The sequence below is a fragment of the Mirounga angustirostris genome, unplaced genomic scaffold (assembly GCF_029215605.1).
Source record: "Mirounga angustirostris isolate CCGP_5_RB_7025 unplaced genomic scaffold, mMirAng1.0.hap1 SCAF_4, whole genome shotgun sequence".
Taxonomy (NCBI): domain Eukaryota; kingdom Metazoa; phylum Chordata; class Mammalia; order Carnivora; family Phocidae; genus Mirounga; species Mirounga angustirostris.
The window spans coordinates 29,724,117-29,748,363 of record NW_026991712.1 but is presented as its reverse complement, the minus strand read 5'-3'; the positions used below and the strand labels follow the sequence as shown (position 1 = coordinate 29,748,363).

The following is a 24,247-nucleotide window of genomic DNA, read 5'->3' as shown; positions in this document are numbered from 1 at the left end:
ATGCGCAGTGGTTAAACACGCCAAGGGAAAGGGGTGGGGTTCAGCCCGAAGCGCTCAGAGAACAATGGCGCATGCGTGCGGGTCCTCCCTTCTTTTAGGCGGCTCTGGGACTGGGCGGAGCCGCGGGCGTAATTTCTTCTGTTTTCAAGTTTGCGGGTATCGTACTCTCCGTTACGCTAATAAATTTTGAAAAACAGATTTGACTGGTGAGGGATTGTCGATTACATTGGGATGCGGCAGAGGACAAGATAATGAGGCCCTTGCTCTCCGGGAAGTTGAGGTTTTATTTGGCATATAGTGATCGTTTTGTAATCGTTTGTTAATTTAAGGTGGGACGGGTTTCTAGACGGGAAACAGTGAAATAATTTTCGGTTATAGTAAGAGCCATAATTTGGTGGGGGTGGTCGGGCTGGGTTTATTTAATTAGGGGGGTTAGAGAAAAAACTCAGAGCACCAGTTTAACTGAGAGTTGCAGTGACAGAAGGAAGCGACTAAAATTGGAGCCAGGGTAAAACCATGCCTGGTGGATGGCTTAGCAAACGAAAAGCCCATGAGACAGGAAAGGACTTGGCATATTCCAAAAGCTAAATACCCTGTGTGACTAGACAGCGAGGTGAAAGACGTTGAGAAGGGCCAGGTCATGATTAAGGTAAGGAATGTGGATTTTATTCTAAGTGCTCTGAAGTTCCTTTGCTAGACCGTTTTCATCTTTCAGGCCTCTTCATTTTGGAGTGCCTCAGGGTCTTGGATCTCTTCCCTATGTAAGCCAATACCCTAGTTGATATCGTTCAACCTAGGGCTTTGAATGCAGTCTATACATTGACAACTCCCAAATTATAGCACCAACACAGACTATTAGTTAACCGCAGACTCACAAAAAATCTGTCTAGCCACTCAGTATCTCAATATTAACATGTCCAAAACTAAACTCCCCCATGTAGCTCATCAAACCCTGCTCTTTTTGCGCTCTTCTCCATCTCTGTGAATGCTAGTTCCATCTGTCCAGTTGCTCAGACCCAAAACCTTGGAGTCATCTTTGACTTTTCTCTTTCTGTTACACTGTGCACTGAATTCACCAACGGACCCTTTGGTTTTAACATTTGAAGCATATCCGGATCCAATCAGTTCACACACCACCTCCAAAGTCACATCCTTAGTCCAAACCACCATCATGTCTTGCTTTGATTTTTTGGAGTAGCTTCTTCACTAATTACCCTGCTTCCCCTCTTTTCCACCTGTGATTTATTCTCACACAGCAGCCAGAGTGACTTTCAAATATGCTTAAAACTATCCAAGCCTTTTTATGTCGCACTGACTTCATCTTCATCTCCTCTTCTTGTTCACTCTACCCCAGCCCTAAGCAACACTATTTTCTGTCTGTATAGATTTCCCTATTCAGGACTTTCATATGAATGGAATCATATAATATGTGACGTTTTGTGTCTGACTTTTTTCACTTTGCATAATATTTTCAAAATTCATCCAAGTTGTAGCATGACCAGTACTTCATTTCTTTTCATGGCCAAATAATATTCTATTATATGGCTATATCACATACAGTTTACCCATTCATTCACTGATGGACGTTTGGGTTGTTTTCTACCTTTTGGCTACTATGAATAAGCTGCTGTAAACATCTGTTACAAATGTTTGTGTGGACATATGTTTCAGTTTTCTTGGTTATATACCAGAGATGGAATTGGTGGGATATATAGTAACTATGTTTAATCACTTGAGGAACTGCCAGACTGTACTATAATTTTGCAGGATGTTAACACTGGGGGAAATTGAGTAAAGGATACATGGGATCTTACAAGTGCCTGTGAATCTACTATCCCAGAATAAAGTTTCAATTAAAAAAAAAATGATTCCTAGACTTGGGGCATAAGAAACTGGGTTCCCACTGGTGACTAGTAGATGGGGGGGGGGAGAATGGTGAAGGAACAGGAATGAGTGCTAAAATCAGGAACTCTGTTTCAGACAGAGTAGGATCCCTATCAGATATCCAAGTGGTGATGTGTAGTATGCAAAGTGAGATACTATTCTGGATCAGTTGATATAGTTGTTACCACTTACCATGCATGTAACCTTGTACCATAGACCCCCCCCCCCCTTATCCACAGCAGGTACATTCCAAGACCCCTAGTGGATGCCTGAAACCATGGACAGTACTGAACCTTATATATACTATGCTTTTGCCCATATATATGATAGAATTTAAATTATAAATTAGGTACAAAGTTTCCTGGAAGCCCAAAGACTAAAGTTGTAATAAAATATAGACAGAAAAAGAGGAAGTTAAAGAAATAGCAGCCAAGGCTTCCAGCAGAAATGACCTGGGGCAGAGGAAGAAAGCAAGCAGGTAGCAGTATGGAAACTTGCCAAAAAAGGAACAGAGGGCATTTTGAGAAGCAGAGAGAAATAAGATGCAATTCAGTTTTATTAACATTTTGAACTTTTACCATATGGAAGGTACTAAGCTAGGTGTTAATGGGAATATATAATCAGTAAAGGCTTTCAATCTAATAGGTAGCAATTATTTATTCATTCTGTATAGATCAAATACTTACAATGTTCTAGGTCCTGGGAATATAAAACAGACCACCTTCTCTAGAGAAGTTTATATTCGAGGGGAAGGAGATGGATAAAAACATAAATATATACTTTGTCCAGTGGTGGTGAATGCTATGAAGAACAATATGCAAGGTAGAAGTTAGAGAATGGTGGGGAAAGACTTCTGATTTATATAATGTGATTAGGGAAGGGCTCTCTGGTAAAGTAGAATGTGAAAAGAGACCTGAAGAAAGTAGGGAACCTGTGGCTCTCTAGAGGAGGAAAATTCCAGGTAAAGGAACATTAAGTATAAAGGTACTGAAGCAAAATGGCACTTGGTATCAATGAGAAATAGCAAAGAGACTAGAAATTCAAGATCTGACTGAACAAAAGGAAGTATGATAGAAGATGAGTTGAGAGAAGGAGTTGTGGGACAGATGACATAATGTTTTGGAAGCCACAGTCAAGACTTTGGGTTGTATTCTGAATGAGGTGGGAAACTATTGGAGAGTTTTGAACAGAGAAGTCACATAATCATAGTTACGCTTTAAAAAGACCACTTCAGGGGCCCCTGGGTGGCTCAGACAGTTAAGCGTCTGCCTTCAGCTCAAGTCATGATCTTGGGGTCGCAAGATCAAACTCCACATCAGGCTCCCTGCTCCGTGGGGAGTCTTCTTCTCCCTCTCCTTCTCTCCCCCACCCCTGCTCGTGTGCTCTCTCTCTCTTGCTCAAATAAATAAATAAAATCTTTTTAAAAAATTAAAAAGACCACTTCAAAGGTTGAGGGGTAGGGGTGTCAAGCATATACATAGAGAAATCAGTTAAGAGACTATTGAAATAATTCAAGCAAGAGATGAGGGTGGCTTAGACAAGAGTAATAGCATTGAAAAAGTTGTGCACAGTAACAAAATTCTGAATGTATTTTAAATGCAGAGCTATCAAAATTTGCTAATGGATTAGATGAGAAAAAGAAAGGGTCAAAGATGACTCCAAGGTCTAGAACTGAGAGGCCATTTACTAAAATGAGGTAGGGTATGATAGATGCATGCTTTAGAGGAGAAGTCAAGAGTTTAGTTTTGGACATACTTTGTTTTGGATGCCTATTAGACATCTAATTACAACTGATTAGGTAGTGGTGTATATGATTTGGAATTCAGGAGACAGGTAAAAGCTGGAGACAGAAAACTAGATCTTGTCAACTTATTGATGAAATTTACAAACATATGACTGAATGAGATCAGAGTATGAGTGTGTTTGAAAAAGATACAAGGAAGGCTAAATCTTAGGCACTTCAACTTGTAGAGGTTGGGACAACTTAGATCAAGTGAAAAAGCTAGAGAAGGACAGGCCAGTAGGTGGTGGAGAGAAGAGGAGAAGAAAGAGAAAGTGTCCCAGGCACCAAAGGAAGAGAGTGGTCCAAGCAGCAAAGAGCAATGAACTATGTCAATTGGTGCTGTTAGTTCAAGAAGACAACTGACTATTGCCCTTTGGCTTGGTTATTGATGATCTTGATAAAAGCAGTTTCAGTGAGTAGTGGATGAAAGTCTATTTTGTGTGAGCTTAAAAGATGGGAGAAGAAGTGCAACAACATATATAAACATATCTTTTGAGGAATTTTACTAGAAAGGGAAGCAGTGAAAGAAGGCTATGGATGTGCAGTCTAGGGAGGGTGTTTTAAAAGATGTGTATATACTGATTGACATTCAATACTTATGTATATAACTGTAATGGAAGGATAGAGTATTAGCAGAAACTGTAGGGAATATGAGAAGAGCATGCGTCCCAGTCAGGCTGATCCCAGTGATTGATTCTCAATGGGAGTAGAGAAAATGGAGAAATCTTGGTGGGTTGGATGTCTTTTGTATTGGGACTACTGACTTTTTACAACAGCTATGGAAGAGAGCATGGTAGGGGTTCAGGAACAATTTGAACATTGTAGAGATACAAAAACAGGAAAATGGAAGAAATATTTGAGAAAGCTTGGGAAGTTAGCTGAAGATTGAAGACTAGGGAGGATATGCCAGAAAAGAAAAGATGGGGGCCAAATAGTAGAAAGCTTATGTGAGGAATTTAAAATTTATCTGAGATGATGAGGAACCTTAAAATATTTTTAAATATGAGAGTGAATAATTCTCTGTGTTTCAGGAAGATAATTCTGACAGTTGTGTGGACAGTGGATTAGATAGGTGAAATGCAGCCAGACTGTGGAACGTCTTCAAAACCAGACTGGGAAACTTGGATTTGATCAGATAGGCAATGGGAGCCACTCATTAAGTTCTTAAATAAAAAAAGACATGAAGACAGTGGTGTTTTGTCCTTTAAAATTAAACTAGAAGTGATTTACAGTTGGATTAAAGTGGTGACAGATTGGAAACTCTGCTGATTTGCCTGGCTTTTCCCCTGGAATTTTCCTTGCTGGTTTATGAAAATATCTTGTTTCTTTTTATAAGAGATTTAGCCCCAAATATGGAAAATCTGACTTTCTTGCTTTAGTCTCTTCCTAGTGTTTTAGTTAAAAAGAGATATTACAGAAGAAGGACAGGCAAGGCCTCACGTGGTACTCAGTGGTATTTGATTCTCATTCATTTGTTAGATATTGATTAAATACTTTCCATTGTCTATCACCAAGTCAGACTCTAGGGAAACAAAGAAAGGAAACCAATAGCAGCCTACAGGGAGCTTATAGTTTATCAGTGGTAGCAGGCGTGTAAAGTGTAAAATAATCATAGCACAGTGTGAGAGAGTTCATGCACAGAGTGCTCCTGAGAGTCCAAGGGAAGGAATGATTTGCTGCCAGAGGAAGTTGGAGCTTCATGGGGAAGGTAACATTTGACTACCTGTACCTGAATAGATGTTCTGCTAGCTAAGAAAAGGGGAAAGAATGTTTCAGACAGAGGGATGAGCAGACACACAGGCTTGGCCTTGAGAAAAAGCCTAGTGTGATCAAAGACATTGAGAAGGTCTTTATGCCTAGAGGGTGCCATGTGTGATGTTGAGTGGCAGAATATGAGTCTGCATTGAGGGATCATGGCTAAAATGTCAAGGGCACTGAGGACTTTGCTTATAAATTTGAATTCTAGCTTGCAGGCCCGTCTTCCTGATAACTCTTTTAACATCTCCCTTCAACACATCCTCTGCCTCTGTCTTTCTAGTTCAGGCTCTGATCATCTCTCATATAGACTACTGGAAGAGTCTTTCAAAGGTTCTCACTGTCCCTGGTCCTGTATTCATCTAACCTAAGCTCCCCTCTGCTGTCTGAATGACTTAAATATACATCTAACTTTGCTATGAACTGAATTCTGCCCCCAACTCCCAAAATTCATATGTTGAAGTCCTAACCCATCGTAGCTTAAAATGTAACTGTATTTGGAGATAGGGTCTTTAAAGGGGATAATTAGGGTGCCTGTGTGGCTCAGCCGGTTAAGCATCTGCTTTCGACTCAGGTCGTGATCCCAGGGTCCTGGAATCGAGTCACACATTGGGCTCCCTGCTCAGCAGGGTGTCTGCTTCTCCCTCTGACCCTCCCCCCAGCTCATGTTCTCTCTCTCTCTCAAATAAATAAATAATTTTTAAAATAATTTAAAAAATAAAAAAAAGAAAGGGGATAATTAAGTTAAAATGAAGTCATTAGTTGAGCCCTGATCAAATATGATTGGTATCCACATAAGACAAGGAGATTAAGACACACACATATACAGAGGAAAGACCATGTGAAGACGTGGGGAGAAGAGGGCCATCTACAGGCCAAGGAGAGAGGCCTTTAGAGGAAAGAACTCTGCCAACACCTTGATCTTGGACTTCTACCCTGTTATTAAGCCACCCAATCTGTGGTACTTTGTTATGGCAGCCCTAGCACACTGATACACTTTGCACTTCCTATTTCATATAGTAAAAGTCAAAACTTCTTAGCACACTATATCAAGTTCTTTAGAAATTTATCTCTCCAGAACCTTATACCTTTCCATGCTAAGCTCTGCTCAAACAAACCACCAGGTTTCTTGTTTTTCTACATTAAGAAGCAAGAAAGATCCCAAATAAACAACCTAACACCTTCAAGAACTAGAAAAAGAACAAGCCCAAAGTTAGTAGAGGAAAGAAAATAATAAAGAGTAGAGCAGAAATAAATGAAATCGAGAACAAACAGTAAAGAAGATTAACCAAACTAAGAGTTGTTTCTTTGAAAAGATAAAATTGATAAATCTTTAGCTAGCCTAACCAAGGAACAAAAACCGAGGATGCAGATCAGCAAGATTATAAATGAAAAGACATTACAACTGATACATCAGAAATACTAAGGATTATAAGAAGCTCCTAGAACAACTATACACCAACAAACTGGACAACCTACAAGAAATGGAAAACAAATTCTTAGAAACATACAAGTTGGGCGCCTGGGTGGCTCAGTTGGTTAAGCGACTGCCTTCGGCTCAGGTCATGATCCTGGAGTCCCAGGATCAAGTCCCGCATCGGGCGCCCTGCTCGGCAGGGAGTCTGCTTCTCCCTCTGAACCTCCCCCCTCTCATGTGCTCTCTCTCTCATTCTCTCTCTCTCAAATAAATAAATAAAATCTTTAAAAAAAAAAAAGAAACATACAAGTTATCAAGACTGAATCAGAAAGAAACAGAAAATCTGAATAGAACAAGTACTAGTAAGGAGATTGAGTCAGTAATAAAAAATCTCCCAATGAAGAGAAGCCAAGGACCAAATGGCTTCACTGGTAGATTTTACTATTTAAATAAGATTTAACACCAACTCTTCCAAAATATCAAAGAGGAAGGAACACTCCCAAACTCATTTTATGAGGCCAGCATTATCCTGATAATAAAAGTAGAAAAGGATACTACTAGAAAAGAAAACTATAGGCCAATATCCCGGTAAATACAGGTGCAAAAACTCTCAATAAAATACCAGCAAACAAAATTCAGCAGCACATTAAAAGGATCATTCACTATGATCAGTGGGATTAATCCTGGGATACAAGGATGGTCCAACATATGCAAATCAATTGATGTGATACATCACACTAATAGAATGAAAGAAGAATCTTATGATCATCTCAATAGACAAAATGTGTCTATTACACATCTACATCTAGGTGTTGTTTAAGTCTTTTTTTTTTCCCGAAATAATTATTTAACAAAATTCAACAACCATTTATGATAAAAGCTCTTAAAAAGTTAGGTATAGAAGGAGCACATCTCAACATAATAAAGGTCATGTATGACAAGCTGAGAACTAACATCATACTCAATGGTGAAAGGCTGAAAGCTTTTCCTCTAAGATTAGGAGCAAGACATGTGTGTCCACTCTCACTACTCCTATTCAATATAGTCCTGCAAGTCCTACCTAGAGCAGTCAAGCAAGAAAAAGAAATAAAAGGTATCAATTGGAAAGGAAGAAGTAAAATTGTCTCTATTTGCAGATGACATGATTTTATATAGAGAAAATCCCAAAGACTCACCCCAAAACTGTTAGGTCTAGTCAATGAATTCAGTAAAGTTGCAGGATACAAAATTAACATATAAAAATCAGTAGTGTTTCTATACACTAACAACAAATTTTCCGGAAAAGAAAGAAATCAGTCCCATTTACAATAACATCAAAAATAAAATACTTGGGAATAAATTTAAACAAGAAGGTGAAAAATCACTACTCTGAAAACTACAAGACATTGATGAAAGAAATCAACGAAGACACAAATAAATGGAAATGTGCCTCATGTTGATAGAATAAAAGAATTAATATTGGGGTGTCTAGGTGGCTCAGTCAGTTAAGCTTCTGACTCGATTTCGACTCAGGTCATGATCTCAGGGGCGTGAGATCAAGCCCCATGTTGGGCTCGCACAGAGTGTGGAGCCTGCATAAGATTCTCCTTTGGCCTTCTCCCCTGCCCAGAAAGAACTAATATTGTTAAAATATCAATACTGCCAAAGCCATGTATAGATTCAATGCAATCCCAATCAAGAATCCAATGGAATCTTCTACTTTCTACAGAAGTGGAAAAAAACCTAAAATGTATGTGGAACCAAGCATTTTACTGTTTCATCACTTGCTCTCCGGCAGGTCATTCAAATTAAAATGCCCTTCTGCCCCATCCACCCCATTGACAGCCTTTTCACTTTATAAGACTCAAATGAAGCATCCTCTTTCCCATTCTGTATCTGAAGTAATCAGTCTCTCTTTCCACGCCCCCTCTACTGGCAACAAACTTTTATCTCAGCCTGTAACAATCTAGCTCACTTTTTCTTTTTTTAACATGTTTTTTTCCTCCTGCTATACTAAAGGCTATGTGTGTATAAGGACTTGAGTATAAGGACTATGAATATCTGTCTTTACAGTCCCCATTCCTGCCTTAGTACCTGGCACATAACAAGTATTCAATAGATGCTATGGAAATGAATAAATGTGTATAGAGACTGGCTATCCAGACCTGCATGTTCTTGAAAGAAGTTCAACCATATTTTGAAATAGTTTAATGAATACCTATCACTACTATAGGGGGCACATTTTTTAAAATGCTCGTGTCTCCTGATTTAATAGCTCTCTTAGATATTTATAAATAACATTATTTGTAATCCAATTACCCCCTTTATATACTGCATGCAGATGCCTATTGCATTTTTTAAAAGATTTTAGCTCTCTTAGATATTTATAAATAACATTAAATAACATTATTTATAATCTAATTACCTGCTTTATATACTGCATACGGATGCCTATTGCATTTTTTAGAAGATTTTATTTATTTGAGAGAGTGAGAGAGAGATTGAGAGAGAGAGAACGAGCAGTGGGGAGGGGAAGAGGGAGAGAGAGAGAGAAGTAGACTCCCTGCTAAGCAGGAAGCCCGATGCAGGGCTCCATCCCAGGACCCGGAGATCATGACCTGAGCCCAAAGCAGATGATTAATCGACTGAGCCACCCAGGCGCCCTGCCTATTGCATTTTACTGTCTGCCTTCTTTAGTTATATTTCCAGTTCATTTATTCAAAACACATTTGTTCCTATTTTGTGCCAGACACAGTGCTAGATTCTGCGGGTAAAAAAATGACTAAAACACTGTTTCTATCTAAAGGAACTCATAGTGGGGCGCCTGGGTGGCTCAGTTGGTTAAGCAATTGCCTTCGGCTCCGGTGACGATCCTGGAGTCCCACATTGGGCTTCCTGCTCTGCGGGGAGTCTGCTTCTCCCTCTGACCCTCTCCTCTCTCATGCTCTCTCTCTCTCTCATTCTCTCTCTCTCTCAAATAAATAAATAAAAATCTTAAAAAAAAAATAAAGGAACTCTTAGTTAGGTAGAAGGGACAGATACATAAAACCAGTAGTTATACTTTAGTGTGGTAAGTGCAATGATAGAAATGTACAGGAGGTATTAATGGAGTAGTTTAATTAGATTGAAAGCATAGACATATCTTACATCTAGGTGTTAAGTCTTTTTTTTTTTCCCCCAAATAATTAATGCTTCTTGGAGTGTGTATCTTCAGAAGATGACTTTTTCCTGACCTTATTCTCTTGCACTGGAGGAACTTTCTTGTAACTCCTTATGTACTGATTCCACCCAATGCCTGTGTGAGAATTTCCAGAAGCCTCTGTCCTGCTGTCATCCTCATTAAAGTATCACAGAGAGAGCAGGCACCTTTGGAGGACTTGAATCCCCTTCTTTCTTCACTTACCACCTCATATAAAGCTAGGATTGACAGCTAATTCTATTCGACTCTGAGACCTTGTAGTAAGCGCAGTGAAGGATATTGGGCAAAGGGAACCATCACTGCTCTTACCTGTCTCCAATACCAGGGCCTGGAATGTGGCTACCCCATTCTTGAGGGAAAGTAGCAATTATCAGTAGTTGGGAGTATCTCAGAGGAATCTGAAAGAATTGTGATGAATCGAAAAGAGTTGACAAGCTAATATAAACCACTAGCCACTTCAAAACCTCATTAAAATACCTGTGTATCTGTTCAAATACTTCCAATTCTGTGTGTCTTTTATAGAATATTCTGTGTTGGTATTATCTGTCTTTAAAAATTCCTGCAGTCCAAATAGACGCTTCCTGCCTGATTACCAGACCGATGTGGTTGGTTAACATACTAAACAATAGAAATATGTACTGAAATGCAGTACAAGCTTCTGATAATGACATTTGTCATTTGAATACATTCTCTTATATGATAACAACCAGCTCCAATTATCTGGCTAAAAATCCTATTTAGCATTTATTTGGAAATTTTGATGTAAAAAATGTGGGCTCTAAAAAAGTAATTGTTTGATGAAGTTTCCATGTTACTTTAAGTTATATATCTCAAGCCAATGCTAGGATCTACTGGCTACGAAGGAATTAAGCTAGTATTGCATGCAAGTCCAGTTACTGCTGATCTAGCCAAAAAATAAAAAGTAAATATTGAGATGATATAGGGAGCCAGGCAGAATTTTCAGCCTGGAACCCAAACAAGAAAACATAGTTTTCTAGGGACTCCAGTGCCCCAAGCAGAATAGTTAAGTAGGAGAACAGTAACACTGTTCATATTTGTGGTATACCCTTTGTCATATTGTATTTACTTGATCTGTTTACATGTCTGTCCCTTCCACTGAACTATGAGTTCTACAAGATCAGGAATGAGGCATATTTATGTCTATTCCCATGTACCTTTTGGAGGAAATAAAGAAAAGGGAGGGGGAGCCCTGTAGGTAGCCCCAAAGGAGAATAACAAGTGGGATTTATTGGAAGGCATTTAAATATTTTAATATTATCAAACTAATGGTAAGAGACTACGGATATGGTTAGTGAAGCCTTCCCTGACTTTCTCATTTAGAATAGCTTCCTCCAACATTTCAACACGTTGTTTATTTCCATACCAGTGCTTATCAGCATCTGTAATGACCTTATTTGTTTACTGGTTAAATCTTTCTTACCTCAAGGTAATTTCATGAAGGCAGGAACCTAATCTGTGGTCTTGTTTGTTACTGCCTGATAACTATTTGTTGCTTAGTAACTATTTGCTGAGTGAATCTTTGAATGAATTAATATGTGTTATTTAGGCGGAATGTGTTTGCGTCCTGAAAATTTCTTACATGATACAAAAGGCTTATACACCAGGATACACAAGGAGAGGTAGAACTATTGAAAAAGGAAAGAATGTAAAAATGCCTTGATTCCTGGTGTTTGATCTCTGAGAGAGAGATCTCCCCTTTTTATTCTCCTACGTGACAGTGGAAAATGAACTCAATGCCATGGAGGAAGGGAGCTGGGTTAGTGTTACTCTTATCTTTGAAGGCTTCTCTGAGTCCTAGAGATCAAGAATGAGGGAGTTGTTACAGGCATTAAGCTCCATTTATTTAACAAAAGTATTCTGTGCCTGTTTTGTGACAAGAACTGAGTGGGGCCACAAGATACAAAGATGGCTAAGAGAAAGGTTGTGAAGCAGCAACAGGTAAAAACCAGAGCTCCCAGTCTGTAGCTGCTGGAAAAGATCTGTGTACTAGCTTGACAGTTTTTTTTTTTTAATGTCTTCATTTCTTTTTGATTTTTAAGATAATTTGTTTTTTAAAATTAGAAATTTTCCTTTTTCACTTTCTTTTTTAAGGCATTAACATAATTCTTTTTAATTTACAGATCATCTAATTATTAGATTAATCATTTAATTCTTTTCTAAGTTCTGTTATCTCAATGCTGAGCCTTTCTAATTCTGATTGATGATGTTCTCTCACATCTTGTATCACTTTCTTAATGTCTTTTAGGCTTGTTTTGAAATGGTGGGTTACAGTTTGGAGCTGTTTTGTGGGTACATCTTCCTGGTCTGCTTTCCTTGTTTGTAGGAATGTTAGTTTGCTCCTTATTCCTTTTTTCTTATAATATTTTTTTGTTTTGTTTTGTTTTAATTTTATTTTATTATGCTATGTTAATCACCATACATTACATCATTAGTTTTTGGTGTAGTGTTCCATGATTCACTGATTGCGTATAACACCCAGTGCTCCATGCAGAACGTGCTCTCTTTATTTTTTTTTTAAAGATTTTATTTATTTATTTGACCGAGAGCGAGAGCAGGAACACAAGCAGGGGGAATGGGAGAGGGAGAAGCAGGCTTCCCGCCGAGCAGGGAGCCCGATGCGGGACTCGATCCCAGGACCCTGGGATCATGACCTGAGCCGAAGGCAGACACTCAACGACTGAGCCACCCAGGCGCCCACATGCTCTCTTTAATACCCATCACCAGGCTAACCCATCCCCCCCTCCCCTCCCCTCTAGAACCCTCAGTTTGTTTCTCAGAGTCCATAGTCTCTCATGGTTTGTCTCCCCCTCCGATTTCCCCCCCTTCATTTTTCCCTTCCTACTATCTTCTTCTTTATTTTTTTTAACATATAATGTATTATTTGTTTCAGAGGTACAGGTCTGTGATTCAACAGTCTTGCACAATTCACAGCGCTTACCAGAGCACATACCCTCCCCAGTGTCTATCACCCAGTCACTCCATCCCTCCCACCCCCCACCACTCCAGCAACCCTCAGTTTGTTTCCTGAGATGAAGAATTCCTCATTTCAGTGAGGTCATATGATCCATGTCTTTCTCTTATTGACTTATTTCGCTTAGCATAATACCCTCCAGTTCCATCCACGTCTTACAATATTTTTATATGGGATTTTCCGTCGATACTCTTCTCGTGCTCATTTCTATGGGAAATTAGGTTTTTTCCTCAACATTTACAGTGACGCTGGTGGAGAAAAACTTTTCTGACTTCAGCATGCTCCCTCTTCTGTTGTTCTTGTGTAGTGGTCAAAACCTTGGTGGCTTGCTGTCTGGAATTCTCTGACCCCGTTTCCTCCCCCGTACCCCCCCCCGACCTTTTCTGTCCTTTGTCCCAGCTGTCCAGCTGTTGCTGAGATTTATTCTACACGCCGCAGCTTCTCCTCAGTGTGGACCCGTGCGCCAGATCAGAGCATTGGAGAGTCGCAGGTTTTGGAGTCCCAGGGAGCGCTCCTGCTCTGGCCCCTGCAGTTCCGCGGGCTGGAGCGCTGCCCCGGCGGGAACTGGCCAAGCGCCGGTTCCCCGCCGAGCTGAGCGGTGCCGGATGCTGAGCCTGGAGCTGCGGCGCCGTCGCGGCGGCCGTGACCGAGCGCACCGGCGGACGCCTGCCTGCACCTGAGCTCCCCTGTGCGCTCTCGCAGAGCTTTGGCCTCTTCGCAGCTGCAGCCTGCTGGCTTCCTTCCTCCTCCCGCCCTGACCCTGAGAAGCTAATGGGGATTTGGCTCCACCCGCTTTTATTTGGGGTGCCCTAGCTTTGTCGTGAATTTGGCCCAGGCGTTTTGGCTTTGCCACCTAGTTGCTGTGTTTTTGTAGTTGTTTGCTTTTGCTTTGTTTTTTGTTGTTGTTGTTTTTTATTTATTTCTGCTAAAATTTTTTATTGTCTGAAATATTAAAATAACAACATGCATATGGGAAGTAATTTTAAGTAGGAGCGGCCACATATGCTTGAAATGCAGAGTTAGTTACAACCCACTGCAAATGTTATAAATAGGTCATATTTTCTTATAGAAGTTAAAATATTTGAGTAAAATCAAAGAAAAAAACTAAAAGAACAGAATAATACATAAAAGAAACAAAAGCAAGGTGAGGAAAGTCATCATGCCAAGAATGAAGCCTCAATTTATATTTTGTTATCTGAGTCATAAGAATATCATTTTTTTAAAAAAAAATTGATTGTTATGTTAATCACCATACATTACATCATTAGTTTTTGATGTAGTGTTCCATGATTCATTGTTTGTGTATGGAACTGGAGGGTATTATGCTGAGCGAAATAAGTCAATCAAAGAAAGACATGTATCATATGACCTCACTGATATGAGGAATTCTTCATCTCAGGAAACAAACTGAGGGTTGCTGGAGTGGTGGGGGGTGGGAGGGATGGGGTGGCTGGGTGACAGACATTGGGAAGGGTATGTGCTATGGTGAGAGCTGTGAATTGTGTAAGACTGTTGAATCACAGACCTGTACCTCTGAAACAAATAATACATTATATGTTAAAAAAAAAGAAGAAGAAGAAGAAGAAGATAGCAGGAGGGGAAGAATGAAGGGGGGGAAATCAGAGGGGGAGATGAACCATGAGAGAAGATGGACTCTGAAAAACAAACTGAGGGTTCTAGAGGGGAGGGAGGTGGGAGGATGGGTTAGCCTGGTGATGGGTATTAAAGAGGGCACGTTCTGCATGGAGCTTTTGCTTTGTTTTGTAGGAATTTAAAGATTTAAAACTTGGGGTTCTACCATCTCCCCCGAATCCCGGTCAACTGCATCTAAAGCTGAGAGAAACCTGGGACTAAGTAGATATGACCTTCCACACGGGCTCTTTGAATTAAAGAGGGGTGCTAAATGTTTATCAAATGCATGCTTCCCTTTTTCCGTATCATCACTCCCTATACATATAGCAGCTTATTTCTACCCTAATCAATTCTGCTGTCCTCAACCTCCATGCTTGCTTTAAGTATATTCCCTAACATGCACAGAGGACCATGTCACTTCTCTATTCCTACAGACTAAATCTCCAACTCCTTGGCAAGGCATGCAAGACTCTCCCTTATTGGGGCCTTTCTCTCTTGTCTGACCTGCTGCACAACCGTCGAACTCTGTGTGTTTATACCACTGGCCTGCTGTGATCACACACATATGACATTGTTTCATGCCTCAGTGCTTCCGTGCATTGTATTGCTTCTGCTTGGAATGCCTTTCTCACCTTTCTTCTTCTGGCTAATTCTTACTCGACTTTCCAAACTTCATTGCCCTCCTCTTGGATCTTACAGCATCTTGTACTTCTTGTCATTTACCAGATAAGATGTATATAGTCTGCTAAAGTGTCTGTCCCATCCACTTGGCAGTAAACTAGGCCCCATATCTTACCTATGTGTGTCTCAATCACATAAAATGCCTTGCACAAAGATAATCTTAATAGTTTGACTGCTTCTTGCTTCTACCTGTCCTTTCTAAGTCATTTTACCTGCTATTTGGTAGTAGCTATGCCCTATTTCATTTACTGCAATGGTATGTTAAAAGAAAAAAAATCTAATGTCTCTCTGGCTCAGGTACTTCTTCTGAGTTTCAGATCATTTATTTATTCACTGCTTGGGTAGCATCTGCACTTGTATATCTCCCAGGAATCCAAAATCAAGATCCAGCTGTCCACTACTGTTCCCTTTCTTCATCAACAGCATCTTGTTGATCATGCTAGGAAATAGGAGTCACGCTAAATCACTCTGTTTTCTCAACTCTCTGGTCATCAAGTCCTGTTGATTCCACCTTTCAAGCCTATTTTAGCTCCAATTCTTTTCTAATCCACTGTCACTATACCACTTGAAGCCATATAATCTCTCACCCAAAGCCTTTTAAAAGAAATTTCTAACTATATTGCTGTATCTACTCTTAACTTTCTCTCATCTATTTTACATATGACAGACAAAATTACTCTTTATGAAAATCTGATCTGTTTGTTTTCTGCTTAAAACCACTCAATGGCTTTTCACTGTTTTTAGCATGAAGTCTGAAAATCCGTAAAATGGCCTCTAAATTCCTGTTCCTTTTGCTCACTGATTTCCTTTAAATTTCTCAAATTCAGCCAACTCCTTCCTATCACCCAGTCAAGCTATTTCCTCTGCCTGGATCATCCTCCCCATCCTCCTTACCCCCCTTACCAGGCCAAACTCACCCTTTGGCTTTAATATGGTAACACTTTTCTTTTCTTTTTTTTTTTTTTAAAGATTTTATTTATTTATTTGTCAGAGAGAGAGAGAGAGCACAAGCAGGGGGAGCGGCAGGCAGAGGGAGAAGGAGAAGCAGGCTCCCCACTGAGCAGGGAGCTGATGCGGGACTCGATCCCAGGACACTGAGATCACGACCTGAACCGAAGGCAGACGCTCAACCATCTGAGCCACCCAGGTGTCCCAGTGGTAACACTTTTCTGCTCTTTATAGTTATATTCACTTATAAATGTATCCCTAAAAATAGTTTGCATTTGCTTGTTTTAGAACTTTATATAAGTGAAATCAAATTCCACAAATCTTTTTATGACTTGTATTTTATATTCAACATTATGTTTGAAGGATCCATCCATGTTGCTGAATGTGTAATTTGTTCATTTTTCTTGCTCTATAATATTCTACATTTTCTTAAAATCTATTCTAAAATCAATGAACTTTAGGGTTGTTTTCAGTCTGGGGTTGTAATGAATTATAAATAATGTTGCCATGATCCTTCTTATACATGTATCTGGATCTATCAGTGCACCCATTTCTCCATGGTATATACTTATGACCTTTGACAATGCCAGATTGTTTTCTAGAGTGGACATTCAAGATTATAACCATAGGGTTGTTTTCAGTCTGGGGTTGTAATGAATTACGAATAATGCTGCTATGATCCTTATTATACATATATCCTGATCTATCAGTGCACCCATTTCTTCACAGTATATACTTATGACCTTTGACAATTAGTGCCAGATTGTTTTCTAGAGTGGACATTCAAGATTATACCCATACCAGGAATATATGAGAGTTACTACTGCTATGCATCCTTGCTGACACTTTTTAATTCATGCCAATCTGATGGAGGAGTGTTTTGCTTACACTTGTTATAATAAATTGATACTTTATAAAGTAATATGGCAATATGTGGTCACTTGTTTCCAAAGCTGGCCACAACAATGCCTCCAATCCCACATGCCCTTCTGCAATGTGATTTTGTAGTTTCCCCATTAAAAAATGGAGTCTCTTTCTCTTCCCCCTAAATCTGAGCTGGTGCCATGACTTGTTTTGACTTCTAGATCTAGGTCTTATGAAGCCTGGTAGTTTCCACTTTCACTCTCACGGAATGCAGCTGCCGTATAAGTTCAGGCTAGACTAATGAATGATGAGAGACTACATAGAAAGAGAGAGGCCAAGCCAGCCCCCAGCTATTCCAACTACCCCAGCTAAGGTGCCAGATGCATGAGTGAAGTCATCTCAGATATTCCCGCCTCAAGTGAGTTTTCAGCTGAATGCAACTGCATGAGTGAACCCTCCATATAAATTTTTTTTAACTATCTTAAAGAAATGTTTTAAAATGAAGGTTTAAAATATGTATAAAAATGTTAATCGTAGTGATATTTGCATTTTTTAAAAAAGTAGAAACAACCTCTATGTTTAAAATTTTAAATGTGGAGTAATTAAATTATGATGCTTTCATAAGGTAGAACACTCTACAGGCAAAACTACATTGAGAGGATTTTTAATGACTTTAGAAAATACTGAAGAAAAATATCAGGTGGTGGTAAGGGCAAGATCATTATGTATTTATACATATATTCTTGTTTAAAAATTGTACATTGAAAAACATTGGAAAAAACAAATCAATCTATTAACAATAGTGTGGTGGGTTTTCCCCCCAGTCTTTGAAACTTTTCTACAGAGAAGATATATTACTTATCTAATGAGAGAAAATATGCTAATGCCTTTTTTTGGGACAGTAACAAATTCGACATGCTCTGGTAGAGAAGATTCCCCTACTCTGAAAGTTGTACAGGCTGTGGCACTGTGCTTGCCCTGGTGGCAATCAGCTCAAATTTTAGGAGCAGACCTGAAGGCCTGGTAGCCCAAATTTTTGAAATTGGTAGACAGAATTTCTAACTCTTTATTTTTCTAATTTAAAAATAAACTCTACTATTATACTGTTAGAATTATTTCATAAAAGAAATGACATTTCAAAGTCCTGAATGTAAGAAGAACATAATTGCAAAATAAGACAACCCTTTAAACATATTTAACTTTATGAAAAACTCACTAGGGACTTTGAAATTTTCATTTTGCCATGGACTGGTGGAGACTTCATTTGGGAGACTGGCTCAAAGAAAGAAAAAACAAAAACACTGAACTTAAGACTACACGCGGATATCAAAAGTCCTATATATTCTTACTCAGTAGAAAATGACCTAGATTTCCTAATAAAATTATCTTCCAAGTTGAGAGGGATGAAACTTCTAGAGTCAGGAGTCAAATTCGGCTTTCTTCAAGGGCAGAGTTTGTCCAAGTGGAGGTGCTTATTCAATATTCAACTTCAAGGGCACTCTCCCAGACCTACTGATAATGAATCTCTGGGAGTGTGGCCTCGGAACCTACATTTTTAACAGCATCCACAGGGGGGATTTATACACCTGACCCTGAAGGAGACATTGCCTTTTAAGGGTTCTCTATCTTGATCTGGTTGGTGGATCATGACTGTAACGTGTAAAAATTCATCGAGGTGTACACTTAACTTTTATACTTCAGGGAAGTTATACCTCAGTAAAAAGTAAAAAGAAACAAAAACCACTAAGAGTTACATAATTGCCTTAGCAAAATAAATTTAGTAAATTTTAATTCATACTAGCAGTCATAAATTATATATTTCTGTTGCTCTGAAGCAGATTGTTTTGCATTTTGTTGGCAAATTTAGGCGCTGGTTATTTTAGAAACAATTTTTAAATAGTTTTGGTTAAAATAGTCTAAATTTTTTAAGGGAAAAATAATTCTAGTGTATAGCCAAATTTATTTGAAAAACAAGCCATTATTTTGTTTTCTTTCATATAGATAACATTCATTACTATAGATTGTTAAAAGTTTGTATTTCTTCAGAAAGTTGATGTTTCAAGTAAATTGTACTTTTAAACCCCTATGTTTTTTGTTTTGTGAATATGTAGAAATGAAAACTGTAAGAAGAAAGAAAGAGAGGAAGAGAGGGAGGGAGGAAAGAAAGAAGAGAAAGGAAAAGCGAAGAAAAGAAAGAACATGGAACAAACTACCCTAAGGACAAAATATTTCTGCCCATCCACTCAAAATAAATCCCTCATATAGCTTAAGACATTTCACATATTTTGATTGTTAGTTTTATCTTAACTATTCTCTGATTCCCACTTAGAACAGCTTCTTAATGCATAATACCTTATTGGAACACTTTATGTTTGAACATATTTTGTAGTTGTTTCTACTGATGTGTACTTACAAGCTTTGTTATTATTATTTAAAATATATGACCATTTCTGTGTTGGAAAGAGAGAAGCAGGGACTGACTAAGGGGCAGAGTACCTTAAATAATTTGTGGCTTCTCATTCTGATGCCTGATTTATCACACACCTTCACAATTTTACTAGAGTCAGAAGGAGGCCTGTTTTCTCTTGGAATGCTACGTTCTTTGGGGAAGGAAGTATTCAGAGTCTTTAACACTGTATTGGAGTGTCCCCTGAGTATTTAGCATCTGGATATGGCCGTCATCACAGTAATGAAAGGTAGAGCAGGCCATAACTGACCTCTGTCCCGGGGAAAAGCAGGATCGACACCAAATCTACCATGGCTTTTCCCAGTGTTGCAAAAATAATGGGTTATGGCATCTATATAAAATACTTCTGCAGTCTTGGCATTTTTAATTTGTGTATTGTCACCTAGCCTACATACAATTAGGAAATAACAGTTAATGATATTTCTATAAACATTTAGGGGATTATAAGCCATAATTTTTTTTTAAAGATTTTTATTTATTTATTTGAGAGAGAGAATGAGAGAGAGAGAGAGCACATGAGAGGGGGGAGGGTCAGAGGGAGAAGCAGACTCCCTGCTGAGCAGGGAGCCCGATGTGGGACTTGATCCCGGGACTCCAGGATCATGACCTGAGCCGAAGGCAGTCGCTCAACCAACTGAGCCAACCAGGCGCCCAAGTCATAATTTTCATAACAACAATTACAGGCTGTTAGTGTTAACTCTGTTTTTCTCATACACATATAATAGTGTCTTTCTCTTTTTTTTCAATAATAAATAGTACTAAAAATTTTAGAAGGATTTCTGAAATATAGTAAATAACCCATATTTGTTCAGAAATTATTTCCTTAGTATTACAAGGAGAGAGAAACTTTTTTTTTTATTATGTTATGTTAATCACCATACATTACATAAGGAAAGAGAAACTTCTAAACTAGATGGCTCATCTGACTTATTTTGTATTTATTTAAAAAAATATATTGCTTAATATAAAAATTATATATATGTAATAAAAAGATTTAAAAATTCAGAAAAGCCAAGAAGAAAATAATTTAAATCTCCGATAGAACAACCACTTAGAAATAATCCCTGTTAATATTTGTATGGAGGAATACATCAAGAGTGAGACTGGTAGGTCACTGCATTTATTTAGCACAATGTACTAGACCTTACTTTTCAAATATTAGTTCATCTGATTCAAAGAACAATTCTGTAAGGTGGTCCTATTATCAACTCTATTTTACAGAAGAGAAAGCTACAGAATAGAGTTATTAAATTACTTGCCCAAGGTCAGACCACTAGTAGGTGGCAAAGTTGGGATTCAAGGCCAGGCAGCCTGACTTTGGAGTCTGTATTTTTAGTCACTTTAGCTAAACTTACAGTTACCAATATATTTTTAAAATAGCTTAAGGAGGGCACGTATTGCATGGAGCACTGGGTGTAATACACAAACAATGAATCATGGAACACTACATCAAAAACTAATGATGTTCTGTATGGTGACTAACATAACAATAAAATTTTGAAAAATCAACTCAAATAGAAAAAAAATAAAATAGCTTTATAGAGGTATAATTGACATGCCATAAACTGCACATATTTGAAATATACAATTTGATAATTTTAACCGTCTTCACTGTTTTTAAGCATACAGGTTAGTAGTGTTCAATATATTCACATTGTGTGTAGTCAGTCTTCAGGATTTCCCATCTTGTGGAACCGAGACTCTAACCATTAGACAACATCTCCACCATTACTCCCCGCCCCCACCACACACACACACTCAAGCCTTTGGCAACCACCATCCTACTTTCTGTTTTATCAATTTGACCACTTTAGGTATCTCATATGAATGGAATCACACGGTATTTGTTTTTTTGTGACTAGCTTATTTCACTTAGCATAACGTCCTCAAGTTTCATCCATCCTATAGCATATGACAAGATTTCCTTCTTTACTTTTTAAGGCTGAATAATGTTCCTGTGTGTGTAGGTACCACATTTTGTTTATCCACTCATCTGTCAATACCATTTGGCCTGCTTTCTCCTCTTGACTATTGTGAATAATGTTGCTATGAACATGGCTGTGCAAATATCTCTTTGAGATTCTGTTTTCATTTCTTTTGGTTCTAAACCCAGAAGCAGGATTGCTGGATCATATGGTAGTTCTATTTTTAATTTTTTGAGAAAGGATCATACTGTTTTCCATGGCAGATGCACCATTTTGCATTCCCACCAACAGTGCACAAAGATTCCAATTTCTCCATGTTCTTGCTACCACCTATTATTTTCGGTTTTCTTTTTCTATAGTAAACATTCTAATGGGTGTGAGATGGTATCTCTTGGTGCTTTTGATTTGCATTTCTCTAATAATTAGTAATGTGAGAATCTTTTCATATTTTTTGGTCATTTGTATACATCTTTGGAGAAATATCTAGTCTAGTTCTTTGTCCATTTTTAAATTGAGTTTATTTTTTTCTTGATGAAGGAGATCTTTATATATTCTGGATATTAATACCCAATATGTTTTTTAAATAAACATGGAATAACATTTCTACTTTGCAGGCTGTTTTGCAAAGTGCTTTTTCATTTTATGCATTTTGAATATATTACCTAGTATTACTTTGCTATGAAATCTATATTCTGGCATATGTTTATAGTACAATTTTTAACGATCCTTTTATTGCAAACATGCTATTTTCATTTTTTTGTCATGGTAAATTAAACTACACTGATCATATTTATTGATTTTATGATAGTTTCTGTATTAGTTTCTGGAGTCCCTTGTTACAAAGTACCACAAACTTCATGGATATAAACAATAGAAGTTATTCTCATAGTTCTAAGGGCTAAAAATCTGAAACCTGGCAGGACCACGCTGACCCTACAATTCTATGGGATCATGTTCCTTTCATTTTCTGGCTTCTGGTGGCTATTAGCATTCTTTGACTTTTGGCTGCATCATTCCAATATCTGCCTCAGTGGTCACATTGCCTCCACCTCATCTCTATGTAATCTCCCTCTGCCTTAATCTTTTAATAATGTTTGTCATTGGATTTAGGGCCCACCCAGATAATACAGAATGATCTTATCATCTCAAGATCCTTAACTAAATGACAACTGCGAAGACTCATTTTCCCTATAAATTAACACCTAACAAGTTCTGGGGATTAGGACATGGACAGACTGGGTGGATGGGGGAGGGAGCACTATTCAACCCACAACAGTTTCATTAAGATAAATTTCTAAAATTAGAATGGTTAGTTCAGGGTACGATGGTTTTAGACAAATATTTTCAAATTGTGTTCTAGAATGACCTTGAATCACATTTTTAATGTTCTTAAACATGTGTGTTGTGTGTGTGCTTACATACACACCATGGAAAAATATATGTGTACGCCATAAAAATTAAAAAAAGGAAAGAAAAGAGAAGAGAAAATTGGAGGTGGGAAGAAAGTAAAAAAGAATACTGGGAATTGTCAGAGCTGTCCTCCTTAATAATTCTGTCAATAGCTGTATCAGTAAAACATGCCTTACTACTCTTGGCCTAGAGAGGTGGCCAAACTTGTGTAGCTTTAACTTATTTATTTGGTTATCTCTGTTTTGTTTCTGTTTAGAAATATATTTTGTTTTCAAATCTTTGCATTTTATTTAAATAATCTTTAATTATGACATTCTCTATTAAAAAGAAATGTTTTTCCTATTTTCCTCAATTGCCACATAATCTTTACAATGTAGAGTATAAATTTTTGGACTTTTAAAATCATTTGATGAATAAGCTAAGAAAAGCTTTGTATGTATGTATGTATTTGGTTGGGAGATGGAAAATCATCAGGATTCTTTTCTGAAACCTACTTGAAAAGTTCACCAAAAAGGAACTATGTCTCAGGATAAAAGTCATTTTCAAGAGCATTTGGGTAATAAATCATGTGGAATTGTATTTTCAATACTTTATCATGAATAGCGAGTGATGAATCATTAGGTCCTGATAGAAGGTGACCTTTTGTAATCAACTAGTAGAACTTACACTTCAGTTGAGTGTGAGTTCTTTAAAGTTAGAGGTAATGTACTTTTTCCAGGGATGTGACAGTTGCTCAAAATTGGGTTTTGAACTTCTCTCTTAAAAATAACTGGGTTTTTTTTTTTTTGAAGATTTTATTTATTTATTTGAGAGAGAGAGAGAGATAACGAGAGAGAGAGAGCACGAGCGAGGAGAGGGAGAAGCAGGCTCCTTACTGAGCAGGGAGCCTGACGCTGGGCTCGATTCCAGGACCCTGGGATCATGACCTGAGCCAAAGGCAGATGCTTAATTGACTGAGCCACCCAGGCACCCCAAAACTAACTGGTTTTAACTTGTGGCTTAAGATTATCAAAAATGAGCCAGTTTCATTTATTTGATAAACCCATTTCATATTTTGTCCAAAATTTCAATTTATTTTTCAGTTTGACCCTCCACTGGACCTGGCTCTAAATAACTTTTGTCTGGTTCCAAAAAGATCAAATCCATTTTCACAAAAAAATAATTTGCCACCAGAGAAGATATTCAGTATGTTGCCACATTTACCAAAAATGATTTAAGCAACAGCATTATCATTAAAATAAGTAAATGGCCTCCTGAGGAATGTACTTTGAGACAGGGCACTTAGAAGTGTTATTTGTGGTGTGTTTTCAT

At 38.1% G+C, this 24,247-nt stretch overlaps 1 long non-coding RNA gene across 3 annotated transcripts; it reads left to right on the top strand.

Annotated features, from left to right (window-relative positions):
* The first annotated feature begins 58 nt into the window (after positions 1 to 58).
* LOC129046417 (uncharacterized) lies at positions 59 to 23,388 on the top strand. 3 transcript variants are annotated; one of them, XR_008507644.2, is made up of 4 exons: positions 59 to 156; positions 16,314 to 16,480; positions 17,356 to 17,552; positions 19,246 to 23,388. It is a non-coding gene; the product is annotated as an uncharacterized LOC129046417 (long non-coding RNA). The 3 variants fall into 3 exon arrangements; XR_008507641.2 differs by having other exon boundaries at positions 117 to 649; positions 16,314 to 16,469; XR_008507642.2 differs by having other exon boundaries at positions 117 to 649.
* The last annotated feature ends 859 nt before the right edge of the window (positions 23,389 to 24,247 follow it).